We start from the raw sequence: 12,945 nt of genomic DNA, 5'->3' as shown, positions 1-12,945 counted from the left end.
TGCAGTACATAGTGTAGGAGATACCGCGGGCAGAAGACAAAGGAGCCAAGGTCAATGAGGAGAGATGACAAACTTGGAATTAAAATGGTCAAAAGCAACCTCTGGCTTCCCTGAGAGGTTGAATATGACAAAAGCATAAATGTGGAGGAGGGAAAAAAAAAAGAAACATCAGGATATAACACACTGTAGTCTAAGTGAGTGAGTGAGTGTAGAAAGATGGGAAAGACTGTGGTAGTATTAGAAGACTCAATGATTTAAAACAGGGGTTTTCAACCTTTTTTAATAAGTGTACCCTGGGGGGGGTGGCGAGTGGCCAGACACGGAGTCGGGGGAGGGGGGGGGGATGGGATGCGGTGAGTGGCCAGACACGGAGGAGGAGTGTTGCAAGCTGTGGCAGCACGGTGTCTGTGCAGCCCTGCTCTCACCCCATCCCAGCCCTGCCCCTGTGAACCAGCGGTGCGGGGTGATGGTGCTCTGCCCCTGCCCGCGCCTGCGTACCCCCTGGGACCTTTAAAAGTACCCCCAGGGATACACGTACCCCCGGTTGACAACCCCCTCTTTAAAACAGTTGGGCACCTGATTCAGATGTGATTTGCTACTTCCTAAGCTGTGAGGAAGGAAAAGCAGAAAAAGCTTTGAGAAGACACAAGGGTGCCAGAAATATTGGCTCACACTGGAATCAGAACAGATACCACGGGTACTTGACCACTGAAGCTTTCAAATGCAGACATTTTACATTAAGAAATGAGCCCCAGAATAGAAACTTCAAGGACAGGATTTTGTTTGCACACGCAGAACACAGAACAGACAGCAGCATACCCGGTTTTGTGATTCATGGTTAACATCTGAAAACCACAAGACAGTTTATGACCTACTGACTTGCATTATATTACTGAATATAAGTTAGTTCTTTCCCAACAAGTATTAAAATAAAGTAGGCTTCATTGCTGAGGTTACCTTCAGTATCATAATTCACTCCCTTCCCCGTTGTTGAGTGCACATATATATGCTAAGAAATAAACTCCAAACAAAATTCTACACAAGATAATTGATGATGATTTAATCTCGCATTCTGTAGTTAAAAGGTAGCTTCTCAATTGGACAGTCTTCACATAATGCTCATTTTTTTTCACATCTCAAATGTTCTAGAAACATTGTGGTTGACAGCAAGAAACATTTCTAGTGAAAGTAACTGCAAATCCTTCTAATGTAACTGCCCCATGGAAAATACAAGTCTACAGAGTGTAATTCATTGGTGAGAGTAGAGAACTATAGCTCAAAATTTGCAGGCTTTGTTCCTTTTTCTGTCAAAGACTTGTTGATATGGGCGAGTCATTTCATCTCTTTATGGCTTGACATGCTGAACTGTAAAATGGGTATAACACTGAACAAAAGAATGATTGAGAGTTTTACATAAATATTTCTAAGGCACTGTAAGAGTCTCATGTAAAAACAACCACAAAAATACAAATGAACATTTATTAAAATTATTATTGAGGAAGCATGCATGTTTGTTTTATGCATAAGATATCATGTATTTTATTTATACCAATATCAACTTATTTTTTGCTAATATTAATATTAACACCCAGGAAACAACATCTCCCAAAGTTTTAAAAGATTTCAGTCACTATATTACCCATACTCAATTAGATCTAACATTTGTTTTGAATTTGCTTTGATCGTGCTGTACTGAAATATGCAACTTCAAAAATGAGTGGAAACGTGAAAAAGTAATTTATTGTGCATTGTACTGTTAGGCACATGCATATTGCCTGTTAATCTTCACATGACTATGTTTAGCAAATTTGACAACGCTATGGTTTCCTAGTAATGCAAAAGAAAACCTGTATCTGTTCCCTTCCAGATAGGATTCCTCCTTAAGAGTAATCACAGTCTTCGGACTTCTATTTCACCGAGCATGCTGACAGCATCTATAAGTTTGTGAATGACAGTCAAACCACATTGCCCCCTGGTGGCTATTAAAATCAGTGAAATGAAAAACCCTAACATTTTCTGAATGTATCATATATTTTAATTTATCTTAAAACTACACGCCTTAGGTCTATTTCTAAACAAATCATGTGTTGCATATCAAATACACACAGGCACATATGCACACGTGCACATGCATGCACACACACACACACACACTTGGGGCATAACCTATAGAGACATGCAAGTACACATATTTACCTGTGTGTGCGTGCATGCATGTGTGCGCGCAAGTACACGTATCTATTTCTATATACATACAATCCCAATTTAGATTTTTATTACCCTGCGTATGAAAGCAAGTCATATGGAGGTCATTTTTTATTCCGCTCCCGGCAGTTCCTATAAAGGCTAAAACATTTGTATCCTTCTAGATAACTTGATAATAAACATATGTACAAAAATCCAGGTTAGCTGCTAACTCTCTCCAGATAAATTGTGTGTAACAAACAATTAAGGCACGTTTTCCTTTAATTGCAAGAAAGGCTTCACTTTCTGAACGCTGTTTTACAATGGCATTCAGACAACCTAAAACGCAGAACAAAATGTGTTGGTGTTTGCAGACACCAAGCATTTTTCAGCTAATGACACATTGGCACAAGCAGGTCTAAAGCTTTGAAACTATACACTGAGGACTAAAGCCTTCCATCAGATTTGTGGTCTGGATCTCAGATAGCAGCTTAAATGAAGCATTACCTTGGCTCTCAAAGCATAAACAAAGATTCTCAGGTTAATTTAAACCAGTCCCTGGACCTATTCCACCTAAATGACTGGATTAATATATTTAAAATGCAGATACAGTTTGGTCAACATGCACATGTGATTGCGCTTGTTTTTATCACTGTGTACCAGCAATTTGGAATCTAACTTCTAATTTGGATACTGCTGAAATGGTCACTTTCAGCAACAAAGTTATTTGGTTTTAGTTTTTAGACAGGATCACTCACTTGTACAGCTGCCTTTTGGGTTTTGAAGAAATTGAACAAGCAGTACCACTGCAAATATTATCAGTCCGGAATAATACATAGCTTAAACCACTCCCTGAAGGATAAGAAGGTTCATAAACCTAAAAAATCATTTAGGTAGTGTGTGGCAGATATAAGCTTCCCATGTGTGATGATATATATAGGGAAATGTAGTTAATATTTGTGCTGGCTTTTAAGATGCAAGGTGCTAAAGTATTATATTAACATCATTAATAAACTTTCTGCAGATCGGCATGCAAACTTCAAATGAACCTTTGAAAATTGAAATATACATTACAGTTCCCTAGCATTCTCTTTTTTTAAGTTTTAGACAGGTAGAACATGCAAAAGGAGCTTCTGTATTTGGTCTTCATTTTTATGGTACACCCGACTGCAGACGCTGACCATGTTTTTGAGAAATGTAAATTGGAAAATCCACCCAAATCCATGTTTCAGGCAACCTACATTCAGTTTTATTTCTCTTATCACAATCAAGTCTCAGATTCATGTAATAGGGATATGCACACATGGATGTCACTGGAAGTAAAATGTAACTCTGCAAAGCTAGTTCTATGCACTGTTGCGTAGTTGGTCTATAAGGTGCAGATCTACCCTTCATTCTGCTCTAAGGGAAATCATTAGCTACTCAGGGGTGCACTGAGTGATTCAGTACTATAAAGCCCCCACTCCTTGGGGACTCAGAATACAAAGAATACAACAAAACCAGTGCTTTTATTCTCCTCAAGAGGAGGAGGAGAAATCTGAGATACTTTTAAAACTTATGAAATTAAAGGGTGAAAAATCATGTTAAAGGCTTTGTCACGAAATCAAGAAATACAGAAGTCCCAACCCCACAAAATAACTTGACAAGGATATACCATTTTCTATTTTTTTCTATTCCTGCTTATCCTCCTTAAAATGTATACTTGAATACATTGCTGATTATACAGGACAGACAGCATTGCAGAGGTAATATGCTGGGAGATATTTAGGTTTTTCATAGCTTCACTTTTTTGAGAAGTTAGTCATGTAACCTCTTGCTAATGCATTCTTACTTGTTTTGCATTCAACATATATTAAAATTAATTTTGCATGCAAGCCTATGCATTTTCATTGTTACCAGAAGAAGTTAATTACTGGATGAATAGCAAGTCTGAAATCTAACCCATTAGGACAGAACCTATCTATCTTTTTGCCTGAAGAAACTATTATGAAGCCTCATCTTTCTGTTAGCAGACTAAAAATTGTAATTAGGATTTTATTTGGGATAAATCTTAGGCAAGCTTTCATCGTGTTGCAAGTGCAAGAAGTGAGGGAAATACAGCAAATATGGATTTATTCCTAAGTACAATATCAGTTTGAGTATTCTAGGAGTATATTCTGCAGTATGCCTTAAGCATAAGAAACCAGCCACTGCAGACAGTTTCCCTTCTCAACTGTATTCCACTCTACTCTCAATTCCTCTTCATTTATCAAAGAAGTCAATGAGCTGTTTAAAAAGCTGTATATATCTATAATCTGCTCTGTGGTCAGTTTTGGAACCTTAATTCCTCCCAAGAAAGATCATTTTTTCTTTTCCTTTCATGTATGCACAAATTCCATTGATTTCATTAAGTCTAAGTGCCACAAATTTCCCGGTGTAACCACTACCAGATATAAACAAGAAAAGACTAAAAAAAATTCAACAATTTATCAAATCCCAGCAGTTCATTTGACTAGGTTTCAAGTGAGTTTAGTTTTCTCTGGGCAAAGAGGTATGCATAGGCTATATTGGGAGAGGATGGGGGGGAAATGCCATTTTGCCATTTTAATTTCACATTTTCAAGATAACATTTTGGAGTTAGTGTCTTCTTTCCAAAAGTCAGAACTTTCAACTGATTAATACTGTATAGGAAGGGCCACTCACCCACAATCTATACATTTTAGCCTTGGTCAGAAGTAAGCCCTCTGGCACAAAGTCGGCCCTCCCTGCTGGACTCCAACTATCCCTGGTTATGTTCAGGCTTTTTGCATGATTTCTGCGCTGCGGGACTGTCCACACATCTACTGCATCTGATACGCACCGGCTCTTCATGGACTCTAGGACTCAAATGGTATCCTTCTTTAAGTGATAAGAAGAGATGGTTGAATTTTGACCAGCTGTAATTAGAAATTTTAATTCTAAGTGACCTCATCTACACAAGACACTGACTGCGCAGTAGCGTCATGCGGCATGAAGCATAACGTTATGCTACTGCTCAGTAATAACAAGCTACTGTGCACTCAACTTCACCAAGAAGCCGTGCAGGGATGATACTGCACAGCAATGCCAGCTACTGCACAGTCACTTAGTACTTGGTATGCAAGTACTAAAGTCTCGTGTAGATGCAGCCAGTATGTAGTTATGTATCAGTAGAAAATATCTGAAAGGAAAGTTTGATCATTCCACGTATTCAGAGACGTGGTAGAATAAGCCGTGTGGTCAGGGGGCAGAACACCAACACTGGGAGTTAGAAGGCAAAGTTCTGTTCTTGTCTCTGACAATGAACTTGCCCTTGGGCAAGTCACCTCCTCTCTCTCTGACACTGTTCTCCTTTCCACACTTTGCCTGTCTTATATGTTGAGAAAAACACAATAGGACCTTCCTCACATTTGGGGCAATGTAGATGTTACTAGACCCAGGGGCTTGAAGGAGATGAACATGAACAAGGGTTCAAAATGAGAGAATCACAGATGTGCACCAACAGATGTGCACCAAGAGAAGGGTCCTACATAATGGTCTCTTACGTAATGGCAAGCTAAAATTTCAGGAAAGGAACAAGGACCGCTCCCTCTTGGTGTTTTCCTGAGGGCACACCACCACATAAAGGAAAGGAAAGGAAAGGAAAGGAAAGGAAAGGAAAGGAAAGGAAAGGAAAGGAAAGGAAGGGCTTAAAAGCCAGGGATTAAACTGCAATCAGTGGCTAGAGCTTTCTCTTTCATTAAGTACTTCCACTGGCAACACTTTTGCCAAATTTACCTACCCATCTTAATTTTCATATTATGATCATGATGATCATCATGGGCATGACAACAGGAACATCACATGTGCAAGAGATGTATGTTTTTCTATGGCCCCCAAGGTCATACAGAAATATAAGTCCAAAACCAAAAACCCCCATGATCTTAACAATGGTCTGTCTGGTTGAACAAGATTCGTATTTTCGGTTTCAAAACATCAAGTTAAAAAATGTTCCTTTTTTAATGTACTGATGAATATTTCTATTAATATATAGTTATACTCTTCTCGGCAGAAACAACCAGATCAGCTTCAGTACATATACTCCCTTCTAGCAAAGTAAAACAGTTTATAATTTTTTAGAAAGGAGTAAGTTTACAAGGAAATCTAGCTTTCCAGAAATCAGTGCTAACATAGTGAAGATCAAGAAATACGCTATTCGACAATAAAACCAAAGGGCTGTCACACTGTACCAACATCAAGACTTCAATTTAGATCCTCAAGAAGTGAGGAACTAAATGACTAATGTATAAGTCCATTAAGCTACTATCAAAACCCAAGAGACAATGGATTTCAAATTAAAGAACAAAAAAAGAGATGTGGAAAGAAGACTTAAAAACATACAAGTAAAAGGAAAGGACTCCACTACTCTGCTAACGTATTTTTTGAAGCAACACAAAAGCTGGGGTTTTTTTTTTAATTAAAAAGTAAAGCTGCATCCATCATTAGGATTCTTACCATCCTCAAGGTACTGCTTCCCTCATGCATTATCTTCTGACATAAATTAAAATCCCTTGTACAGCTCCCCAGCCAGTTAGGAGCCACCATTAATTTAACATCCTCCAATAGAAGAAGAAAATTAGGACTACCGTGTAATCATTAGAGAGAATTTGTAAATTAAAATGGACATACTTGCCGACACAGAGAAATTTTGTCTTTTCTGTCTATTTTTCTTATTTAGGAAAGGAATGTCCTCTGACTCTTATGCTTGGGTTGAACCCCTTTCCATGTGAACTATTTAGAGCCACCTGGAACAGGGGGATCCCAGCCCTTTGTTTCTTTTCCAAGGAAAATATTATTAAATTAATATCAGTCAAACAATCAAAAGGAACTAGCTGCAAGCAACATACAAAGCAACCTATCAGCACAACAAAACTCCCCTGTTCCCTACAGAGTAGGTAGTAGTTGGAAGTGAGAGGGCAGAACATGTCATGTTTATAGGAAATTAATTCAGTGCATGTAGACAAGCATGACATGAAGAACTTCTCTGCTGAAGACAATTCCAGTTGAAATGGGTGTCTCCAAAGCCCCTAGTGAATGTACGCATGCTTGGCTAGGGAACAGCTTTACCCATCTTTTCTATAGAGGCAGACTCCTGCTCTGCTCAAGAAGTGGCAACCGACCTGCTGGAGCATTCATGAGTGTCTGACTTCATAGGATTGTATGATTTCACTTTGTCGGATTTGAAAAAGCAGCTCCTGAACCAGGTAGATATCTTCCCTTTACCTGGTATCATACAACAAGGTGCTGAAGTCTTCTTCAGTGCTCTTAAATGCACATCTATCAGTCCAACAAAACATCCAGATCACGGAATCAAAGAAAAGGATGGCTGAAAGGGAGGTTATCTAATTCAACCCCTGCTTAAAGCAGGACCATCCCCAACAGTATCATCATCCAAACCAAGGATTTGTCTAGCTGCGTCTTTAAAACCTCCACGGATGGAGATTCCACAACTTCTCTGAGTAACCTGTTCAGTGTTTTACTACCCTTCTAGTGAGAAAATCCTTCCTAATATCTAATCTAAGCTTCCCTTGCTGCAACTTGAGACCATTGCTCCTTGTCCTGTCATCTGCCACCACTGACAACAGTCCAACTCCATCCTCTTTCAAACCCTCTCTCAGGTAGTTGAAGGCTGCTATGAAATCCCCTCTCAGTCTTTTCTTCTCCAGACTAAATAAGCCCAGTTCCCTCAGCCTGTCCTCATATGTCATGTGCCCCAGCCCCTTCACCATTTTCATAGCCTTCTGCTGGACTCTCTCCAATTTGTCCACATCCTTTCTGTAGTCAGGAGCCCAAAACTGAACACCATACTCCAGATGTGTCTTCACCAGTGCTGAATAAAGGGGAATAATTACTTCCCTTACCCTGCTGGCAACATACCTACCAGTGCGGCCCAGTATGTCATTAGCCTTCTTGGCAACAAGGGCACACTGTTGGCTCATGTTCAGCTTATTGCCCCCAGGTCCTATTCTGCAGAGCTGCTGCCCTACCAGTCAGCCCCCAGCCTGTACCAGCAGATGGGATTATTCTGTCCTAAATGTAGGATTTTGCACTTGTCTGTGTTGAAGCTCAGGGGATTCCTTTTGGCCTAATCCTCCAATTTGTCTAAGTCACTCTGAATCCTATCCCTACCCCTCCAGTGTATCTATTACTCCCCCCCCCAGCTTGATGTCATAGGCAAACCTATTGAGGGTGCACTCCATGACATCTTCCAGATCACTGAAGAAGACATGGAATGAAACCGGCCCCAGGACCAACCCCAGGGCACTCCACTTGATATAAGCTGCCAACTAGACATTGAGCCATTTCCTACTACCCTCTAAGCCCAATACTCCACTTTTCTATCTTACAGTCCATTCATCCAGCTCGTACTTTCTTAGCTTGCCTGCAAGAACACTGTGGAAGACCCTATCAAAACCTTGCTAAAATTAAGGTATACCACATCCACAGAGCCAGTCATCTCATCATAGGAAGCAATCAGGTTGGTCAAGCATGACTTGCCCTTGGGGAATCCATGCTGACTGTGCCTAACTGCAGCCTTCTTCTCCAAGCGCTTACAAACAGATTCCTTGAGGATCTGCTCCATGATTTTTCCAGGGACTGAGGTGAGGTAGACTGATCTGTAGTTCCCTGGATGCTCCTTCTTCCTTTTCCTAAAGATGAGCATTATTTTTACCCTTTTCCAATCATCCCGGACCTCTCCCAATCAACATTAGTTTTCAAAGATGATGGCTAGAGGCGTAAAAATCACATTGGTCGACCTGTACATCTCCAGATTATCTAAATAGTCCCAAACCTGTTCTTTCACTACTGTCAGCTGCCCCCCTCCTCCCCAAACTGTGCTGCCAGGTGCAGTTGTCTAGGAGCTGACCTTGCCTGTGAAGACTGAGGTGAAGAAGGCATTGAGTACTTCAGCCTTTTCTGCATCCTCTGTCACTAGGTTGCCTCCCCCATTTAGAAAGGGACCCATACTTCCCCTGATCTTCCTTCTGTTGCTGATATTCTTGTAGAAACCCTTCTTGTTACCCTTCACATCCCTTGCTAGTTCCAACTCCAGTTGTGCTTTGGCCTTCATGATTTCATCCCTGCATGCCCAGGCAATATTCTTATACTCCTCCCTAGTAATTTGTATATATGAATTCATATCTTTTCCTTTACATGATGGGATAAAGGAAAAGAACAGGATCAGGGTGTGTTGGACTACAGGAAAAATGATGTTTATCCTTTGGATAAATCAAGTTTCAAATGTCATTTTAACCTGAGGGAGATTATGGTAATTCGTAAAATCACTTATTTGCACAAAACAATCAACAGTGGCTTGAAGGGGCAGTGAGTATGTTCTACAAAGGAGATATTAAGGTGTTAACATCATTATCCTGGAGCGGGTAGAAACCAGACTCACCTGAATATGGATCCTATTTGAGGCAAGATAGGTATTAGGGTCAAAATACCGCAACTTTCACACTGCATCTAACTGATTACTCAAGTTGTTAGGTTATATTCTTGGATCTTTTGTCTGTAAAAGGTCCCTGAGTGAGAAAATTGTCTCTCTTTCTGTGTGTATGTGTTTGTGTGTGCACACACACGTACGTGTGTATGAATGACGGATGACAAAAAACAAACATCAGTGGTCCTTTTGCTGGATAGACCAGCTCCAAGGAGCAAGGTCATTTCAACAGATCAGGTGTCAACGGAATCAGTCCTGATAAAGGTGGCCAAGAAAGGCCAAGATTTCAAAAAAGGAATCAAGATCAGTAGGCTCAAAACCTGCAGAAAGGTCAGTCTCTGGGTGGAGTACGGGCCCTGAAACAGAAGCCGAAAAGAGGTTGTCGAAGATCTTGTTAAGAAATGCTTTGGTTAATATTCATTTGCATGGATACAGGATGGAGGAGGAAGATAGCAGGAAGCTACAGTCATAAACACCATGTCTCCTCAATTTATAGATGACGCAGACAAGGGAGATGGGCAGTTGTTGGTGGAAGCAGGTTTCACCATTGGGCATATGCCTATAAGAAAGCTATGTCCAGTAAACAATAATATTTTCAAAAGCAGGAGATCCAACACGAGAGTTGGAAGACATGCTTTAGTCTCAAATGGTTGTTTGATGTAGCTCCATCCTTAGAGGACAGTATGCAGGAACAGAAACTGTAATGAACCATGATGTGGATTAGACACACGAGAGACTGAATACAATGCAGGATTTTCCCACAAACAGGAGAGAGAAGATTGGCAGTTTTTGCCACAACTTGAGATCAGGGTTGAAGTCATGGAGAATACTTACTTAATTCATTCTTAAAGACTGTGTGATTGTCTGATGACAGACATCAAAACCTATATGTCAAAAACAATGAGCTGTTTGTTGAAAAGCTGAAGTTTGGTGCCACTCCTGAAACAGAAAAGTCAGAATAGATGATTTTTTGCTCCCTTAAACACCGAACTGTGGTGATTAAATTCCTCTATGAGCTACATTAATTTGTTATTTGCATGGAGACAACATAGTAGAGAAACATTTTCCACATTAGTGCTACAGACATCTTTCATGCCCGAGAGCTATGACAAATAAATCTGCAGCTTCCCAGAAAGATACAAGGTTATGCGTAACTAGACTTCCAGGGGATAGATCTTTTCAATACAGCGGTCCTTTCAGATCAACAAGCAAGCGCGATTGGAGACCAAACACTACATTTTCACTGCTATGCCCAGGAGGTTCAGGTTAGCTTGGGCCAAATTGTGTGAGGAAATGTAATAATGAACAATAAAATTTAAGCTCCAGAAGACATCTTAAGCATAGGAGATTTAAGCCTAGAGCAGTGTTTTTCAACCTTTTTAGACTCCGGGCCCTCTCATTAGACTCAAGACACCACCTCAGAAAACCCCAGCTCTTAGTTTTCAGGTGTTTGAGTACAGAAAAATAACGGAGCATTTCTTCTATTGCAAAGAACTCAGAAAGACCACAACACAGCTGAATGTTTTTGACACCATGGATTTCTATTTGAAATCTCTGGGTTTATCTTGGGAATCATGTATAGGTGTTCCCAGTTAATGGTGCTAATACGGTGCATCACTTCACAGTACCCCAAGGTGTCACAGCAGCAGCCTGTTGAGCATCACTGGTCCAGGGCCTTGTAAGAGTAGGCATGAATGACTTGCGTTTTACTTTCAGACCTCTTAAAACGTTCAGCCCTAAATGTAGTTTTTAAGAGTTCCTTGTTGTAACGTTATACTTTTATCATTATACTACAGGCCGTGACATTTCAAACACATAGTGCCACAAGGTTCGTTTAGCTTTATGTATATTTAAAGAAAGAGAAGAAAGGGTAACTAATACTGAATTATGAGTAAAATCATGGCTCAGACGAACTCAGAAGCAAGATTCCTGTTTACATCAAGAAGGGCAGGATTTTCCCTATTTGCAGAGCATGGAGTTGGGACTGCAGTGCTCACTATGCCTGAGACCAGTAGAGGGAAGGTAGGCGCTTGCCAGAGTATTGTCTAGTAAGGTATATTTTGGCTTCAAATAATCTGCGCTTACTACAGAGAGATTAAGACTGTTTTCATGTTTTCTTACATGGAATAAATCTCTCTGTTTTGTCTTCTTTCAGAAGCTTTTCCCTTTGAGGTTAATTTACAGTAACTTTATTGTAAATCAATGGTTAAAAGATAGTAGTGTAGTGTAATGGTGGGATATTGAGATGCACAGAGTCTTCCATGTAGGATATCCATAGTTTACACCAGTTTCTTTGTAGAACAATTCTCTTTATGTGATGATGGCTTTCAGTTTGCAGACGGCGATACCACCTCTGAAACAAGGGCTATTTTTGCTGCTGCTTAAGAACTTACCTTAAGTATTATCAATAACTGTTACAGTTATATTTTTGTTTGCTTTAATCCACACCAGTTTATTGTGATCTTAGCATTTCTGTACGTGTCCAACAAAGTCAGAACATTTTTTAAAAATCAAATTGAAAAAGTTGACTCAGTAAAGAGCTCTAGAAATAGTTTCTGATAAACTACGGTTGGTCTCCCTCCAGAGTTAATTAGGTCCTTCAGTATCTTAAGGAGATTGTAAATTGCCTGTTTCAACAGATGTTCTCTTTAAAAAATGGCTTATTTGGGAAATGACAGGTCTTTGTCAGAGCTTTCACTGTGGAATATAAAAATTAATACCAACAAACTATAGCCCCAAATATTACAAACTCTTTATGCATAACAATAATAGGCCACTCCTCTTATCAGTTTAGTTTAAAAATTAATAAGATACCACGTATTCCCTTAAAGACATTCTGATTGTTCGTTAAGTTGCATTTGTTAATTTATGTACTTTTCTGTGTCAAGAACTGGCCATAGCGTGGATGCTTGTACACATGCTCCGATGTGTTCCAGTTGGAACGTGTTCTAATCTAGCATGTTGCGGGATCTCGTGTATTCAGTGCCCTCACGTTTCAAAATGGTGGCAGGGGTGCTTTAACTAAATCTCATCGAAGAAGCGAAACCACGAGGAAACGTAACTGAAAAGCGGGCCAAAGAATGCCTCTTGAAAGCATGTGATCGGTTGGCCAGTTACAAAACACACCACTTCCACTTTGCAGGACTTCAGTGTTGGACTACTTTACAGGGAGACTTTTATTCTGGGTGGAACAAACAAAGCAAAACCAAATAAAACCTGAAAGGTAACCTCTGACCATGATGTCAACTTTTCCTAACCCCTTCCCTCCCCTTAATTTCCAA

At 40.0% G+C, this 12,945-nt stretch overlaps 1 protein-coding gene across 12 annotated transcripts in view; it reads right to left on the bottom strand.

Annotated features, from left to right (window-relative positions):
• WWOX (WW domain containing oxidoreductase) overlaps positions 1–12,945 on the bottom strand; it is a 686,397-nt gene that overhangs the window by 450,310 nt on the left and 223,142 nt on the right. The gene's annotated exons all lie outside the window — the stretch shown is intronic.

This window comes from Alligator mississippiensis, chromosome 10, assembly GCF_030867095.1.
Source record: "Alligator mississippiensis isolate rAllMis1 chromosome 10, rAllMis1, whole genome shotgun sequence".
In the NCBI taxonomy this organism is placed as follows: domain Eukaryota; kingdom Metazoa; phylum Chordata; order Crocodylia; family Alligatoridae; genus Alligator; species Alligator mississippiensis.
The sequence above is the reverse complement of the archived record's forward strand: the minus strand, read 5'-3'. Positions and strand labels throughout refer to the sequence as shown.